Below are 6,000 nucleotides of genomic sequence, written 5' to 3' on the forward strand. Positions count from 1 at the left end.
TTTACGATTCTTATCCAATTTATAATATAATAAAACAAGATACCTGGACCTTTCCTCACGAAAAGGACCGATTTTAAATATTCATCGCGAATGGTTTAGGGTCATGATTATCGATGACCTGCCATAGCTTTCAACCAGTCTTGGATTTGTAGTCTATTTTGTTCGGCCTGCGTGTGTCCCCAATCAGACGTTGCCTTATCAAGGTCGACAGGCTGTTAAAGAGTGCCGTGTCCTCCTCCATTAGATGATATCATTAGCCCATGCCTACCAGATGCAAGAACATGACCGCTTCCTAACTTTGATCCATATATCTATATCAGCCTGGCAACTATGATTTTTTTAGAAAACCTGGCAACTATGATCGGTTCAATGTTTTTCGTCAATCAGTCTAACCCAACCGATTTCTAGTCTGTGTAGAGACTACTTGCGAATTATGTAGTTATTTTTGTTGTTGGTAGGATTCGATATCATGGCTTCTCTGCATTCCAATTCTTAACTCTCTCTCTCTCTCTCTCTCTCTCTCTCTCTCTCTCTCTCTCTCTCTCTCTCTCTCTCTCTCTCTCTCTCTCTCTCTCTGCTTAAAAGATGCTTGTTTTTGTTGACTGATTTGGCAAAGCAACAAAACGCACTGACACTTAATCCAGGTCTTCATGCTACTAGTGCTGTCTGCTCAATTGTGATGTCAGACACTGACACTCTACCGACCAGCTAATTTGTCAGCAGTGCAGCACCTACGTAAGCAGTAGTTGGTGTGTTCTCAACCCATTATGTCCCAGTTGAATATTGGCATTGCGACTCTTTGAATACTTCCATTCTTCCTTGCGTTATTCTCTCTTGTGGTTTTCAAAGTTCAACGACCAACGAACCGCGTCAGGAACCAAACATTAAAGGCGTTGATATACTGATCCAAGAGGAGATATTAGTCGCGGTAGGTTATGTCGCTTGATGTGGAGTGGACACATATTGGACAATCTCGTCTGATCCTTGGAGAGAGACACCAGGAGAGGGTTTATCCGGGCATTCTGTCTAGTAGTAGTAGCTAGCAGACAGAAGTTCAGCGACGAAACCGGATAGTATCGGCGAGAAAACCACGTGGTTTGGATCTTTTGAATTACAAGGTAATGCAGTCGGTTATGTCGGCGTTAATAGAATTACTGGTACGTTTTATATGATCCAAATTTAGTGCGTACCAAGTCGAACTTCTAAGAATAGCCAAGCGTAAACTGAACAGGAAAAGAGAATATGGTTCCCAAGAAAAGAAAAAGAAGAATAGAAATAAACACGTCGTTTTGGGTCAGCCCAGTTAGCAGCTCAGGTCCACGACTTGTACTGCGCGCCAGCCCATCGACGTCGGCGGTGCTGGCCCAAGTGCTTGCAAAGTCCAAAAAACTTGCAGAACCGGTCCAACTCCAAGCCCAAACTCGCCCGTCGGCTCAGCCATATGCCAATCCCTTCCCAGCTTCTCCTTCCGGCTGCCCAGCCGCTTGCGATGCACACTCCTCGCGCGCCCTCCACAGTCCCACGCTTTTTATGGAACTGCAGAGACGGGCATGCGCTTCGAACCCATCCTGCTGCTCCGCGCGCGCCCATACCGTACTGCAGCGTGCTGCTGGAGTGCTGGTGCTACTCCTCCTCTGCTAGGATTCGGCGGTTTCCTGCTTGTGCCGGCAGCGACGAGCGTGGAGCCGTGGAGGAGAGCAGCACGGGGTCACGGGGTCATGGGCTCGCGGCAGCCCGATTGGCGTCGTCGCGGTGCAAGCAATGACTCTCGCTATGCCGGCCTTGTCAGTATCCTCCCATAGTTCTCATTAATTTCGCGTCCTTTCCTCCGCGTGAAGGTGTGGAAATTTTGTCGCGGGCAGTAACATTCAGGTCATATTTCAAAGCTCTAGTTTTAAGATCCATATAAATTCAAAATTTATAAAATAAAATTAAATAATTTAAATATATATTTTAGTCTAAAATAAGAATACAATGCCTTAATTAAAAGACTCTTAATCTATCTATAACTTCAGCTTTAAAATTTTTTAAGCAAATGATGATCAACTCCAATAATTTTTAAAACTAGAATGCATGCTCAAACACACACCACACAGGCACACACAACTTACACCTAAACCGAACTTTAGACCTGTAACATAAAAGTATGTGCGTGTGGACCGTGGAGTTTGCGCGGTGTGTACCGGATCCAGTCTTGTTTACCGGCGTTGGCGCATCTATGCTAGCTCAATGTACGACACAATGGTTTGTTAGGCTTCATTAACAATTGTAGATTGGAGGATCTGACCGGAAGCTTGTGGTTACAGAGGGGAGTCCATTAGTTTTTACAAGGATCTTTCACTATACATAACCTGTGGCTGTAAGGGTGTATTATCGCGCAGTTGCTATACAGGGAATGTACCACGTACTCCCTTTTTTTAAGAGGGACGTACTATACTCCTTGTTCAGTTGAATCGTAGATAGTATCATATACGCACGTTGGCAACGTACCCATCTCGCATACATCAACCTGGCGCGGATCATCCGCCCAACCATTTCCAGGCTCAAGCAGAGTGAACACCATTCATAACGAGGATGCATGGAGCGCCATTTGAATCTCTGATCGGGTTCAGAGTTCAGACATCGAGAACTGACCGTTGGGTTTAAGGTACAAATGTTTGTAACGTTCGATAGCAAGATATTGTGCCTCGAATGCCTCTCCCATCTCAGTTCATCAATCTGATTGGAGGGCTGCCCCCGAAAACGTCAGATGGACGAAGACCATGAGTGATGCTGCAAAACACTTGGATGGCAGGCGGATACACTTGGAGAAAGCTTATCAGGCATTCGGACGTACCCTGCTGCCAACGCACCCTTTCAGTCTCGGCAATTATCCTTTTCGAGATCAGGCGGCTCGCGAACAGCTATCATTAATCCGTGGAAGATTTGCACAGATGCACGGTCAGTCCTTTTTAAGATGGTGTGTTTGGTGTAGAGGTGGCTAAATGGGCGACTCGGTCCAGCATGGCACGAGCTCATTGAGGCACAGTTCGTTTAGTCACGGTCCATTTAGGCTCATTAGTTAAACGTGCCGTGCTGACCCACTTGCCACGACTCCAGTTCAAGCACGGCTCATTTAAGATCGGATCGTGTCGTGTCAGCTTGCGGCACAGTAGGTCTGATGACTTTTTTGCCCATTAACTCGTCAGCTCGTGAAAAAATAGAAAAAATCATAAAAACTTGCTTTCACTCAAAATCGAACACCCGATCTTCTACTTAAGAGTAAAACACACTACCATTATATCACATATCCTATATGATATTAGACCTGTAACATAAAAGTATGTGTGTGGACCGTGGAGTTTGCGCGGTGTGTACCGGATCCAGTCTTGTTTACCGGCGCTGGCGCATCTATGCTAGCTCATTGTACGACACAATGGTTTGTTAGGCTTCATTAACAATTGTAGATTGGAGGATCTGACCGGAAGCTTGTGGTTACAGAGGGGAGTCCGTCAGCTTTTTACAAGGACCTTTCACTGTACATAACCTGTGGCTGTAAGGGTGTATTATTGCACAGTTGCTATACAGGGAACATACCACGTACTCCCTTTTTCTAAGAGGGACGTACTATACTCCTTGTTCAGTTGAATCGTAGATAGTATCAGATACGCACGTTGGCAACGTACCCATCTCGCATACATCAACCTGGCGCGGATCATCCGCCCAACCATTTCCAGGCTCAAGCAGAGTGAACACCCTTCATAACAGTCTGCTTGCTCGAGGATGCATGGAGCGCCATCTGAATCTCTGATCGGGTTCAGAGTTCAGACATCGAGAACTGACCGTTGGGATTAAGGTACAGGTGTTTGTAACGTTCGATAGCAAGATATTGTGCCTCTAATACCTCTTCCATTTCAGTTCATCACGCGCGTAAAGTACGGCATCTCGTTGGAGGGCTGCCCCCGAAAACGTCAGATGGACGAAGATCATGAATGAGTGATGCTGCAAAACACTTGGATGGCAGCGAATACATTCGGAGAGAGATTATACCATCTTCAATCATATTCACTTCATTTTTTTTATTTTTCGATTCTCTTTCTCGTTTCTATTATTTTTATTTTCTCTTATCTCCAACAGTTTTCTTTCGAGGATATCACGAAGGAAAAGTAAAGATAATTCCGTCCTGAAAGGAATGACCTTATGAATCTTTTTTGGTAAGAATCATAAAGAAAAATCATTAGAACACTAAAGTAAACAAAAATCCCTTCACGACGGGAATTTGAACCGTAAAATAAACCTTTTGCCATAGTCTTATCAGGCATTCGGACGTACCCTGCTGCCAACGCAGCCTTTCAGTCTCGGCAATGATCCTTTTCGAGATCAGGGGCTCGCGAACAGCTACCATTAATCCGTGGAAGATTTGCACAGATACACGGTCAGTCCTTTTTAAGATGGTGTGTTTGGTGGATAACTTAAGCTTTCCACAGTCCGCATGCTAACACAAAGGTTGCTGCCCATGGATGGCGCTTGACAGCTCGTTAAGCTTAACATGTCCCGTCCTTTTGGCTCTTTGTTGTGCATGCTGATACAGACATCTGTGTGTCGCTGGAACGCTGAAGCCTCTACGACGTGAAATTAAGAACAACGCAAATGTTAATACTACCTGAATAAACAAACTCCATGCTTTCTATCGGCTCTGGTACCAGGTTATCTCTATGATGACCTTGCTTGCTTATCTGCTTGTCAATATGGCCGAATCATTTTTTTAAAAATAATTTAATGTCTATTTGTTTCAAGTTGTTTCTGGATTTTGTTTCTGTCAGAAGTTCAGAAATTAGAAGCTCAAACAAACGGGTTTGTTGAAAAAAGATCTCTGAAGAAGTTAGAAATTTGTTTATGAGAAAATAGATTGAAAGTCGAGAGTAGCTTTTTTAGAAGTAATGTGCTGAGAAATCAAAAAATACTGTAAAATCCGACAAGTAAAACCTAAAAGTAGCTTTTAAAAAAAACACAGCTTTTAAAAAAATAAAAATAAAAGCACACATGCACATTCTCGGATCGATCAGCAACCCAATTGACACACAAGCACATCGAAACATCAGATGGACTGATTATGCAACCGAGTTAGTACACATCGGGATTATAGCTTCAGAGGAGAAGAACAGCAAGTCTAGATTGGGGAAGGAATGAATGAGATTGGGAAGGAAAAGAGATAGAGCAGCAGCAATGGGGATGGGGCTCAGAGAGGAAGAACTCCAGGGAGGAAGAGAACTGTTCTGTCATCTCTTCATTCATGCATTGAGCTGCTTGCCTTGCTCCCTTTTGTAGACCCTCCAATGCTAGACCTCACTTGACAGTCTGGGCCGGTACATGACAACATCCAACTCTTGCAAGCAAAACCAGACCATCCAATTCAGAACATAACTATGTTCCAGCATCAATTTCATCTCTGTATTATTACGAATACCTAGAAGTAACTTTGTAGTATTGATCGTTACTTGGCATATACAAGTTATTCATGACGCCTGTTGGTTCCTGTACGTAGCTCATTGCCTTGTTGGTAAGTACCGTAACACATCGAAGGAGAAGCCATGCAAGCGTGTAGCTAGCCATGGCCTTTGAACCCTTGTCCTTCATCGCCAAACCTGCCCCTCTAATCGACATTCGTTGTTTACTGTGTCTTTTGACAAATCTCTTGATCGGATATATGATTCAATAGTAGGCATGGATTTGTTTTATATTGTAGTGACAGCGAATCCAGTAAGACAAGATTGCAAATTAACGTGATACTCGATTCAACCATCACGTCAAAAAATTTGGTTTACACTGTAACGCACGAGTATTTAAGTAGCATATAAAAAAGTTTTTTAAAATATCTCTTGCCTAGGTGCCTTCATGCCTTGCAATTGCATGCTCCACATTTGCTTGGAATGTTCAATGTTCTTCCCAAAATCATCTCTACAGAAATTCAGGTACGTGGATTGCAACCACAGAAATTCAGAACGTAGAGCTGGCCACTAC

This window comes from Phragmites australis, chromosome 5 (genome assembly GCF_958298935.1).
Source record: "Phragmites australis chromosome 5, lpPhrAust1.1, whole genome shotgun sequence".
Classification (NCBI taxonomy): Eukaryota; Viridiplantae; Streptophyta; class Magnoliopsida; order Poales; family Poaceae; genus Phragmites; species Phragmites australis.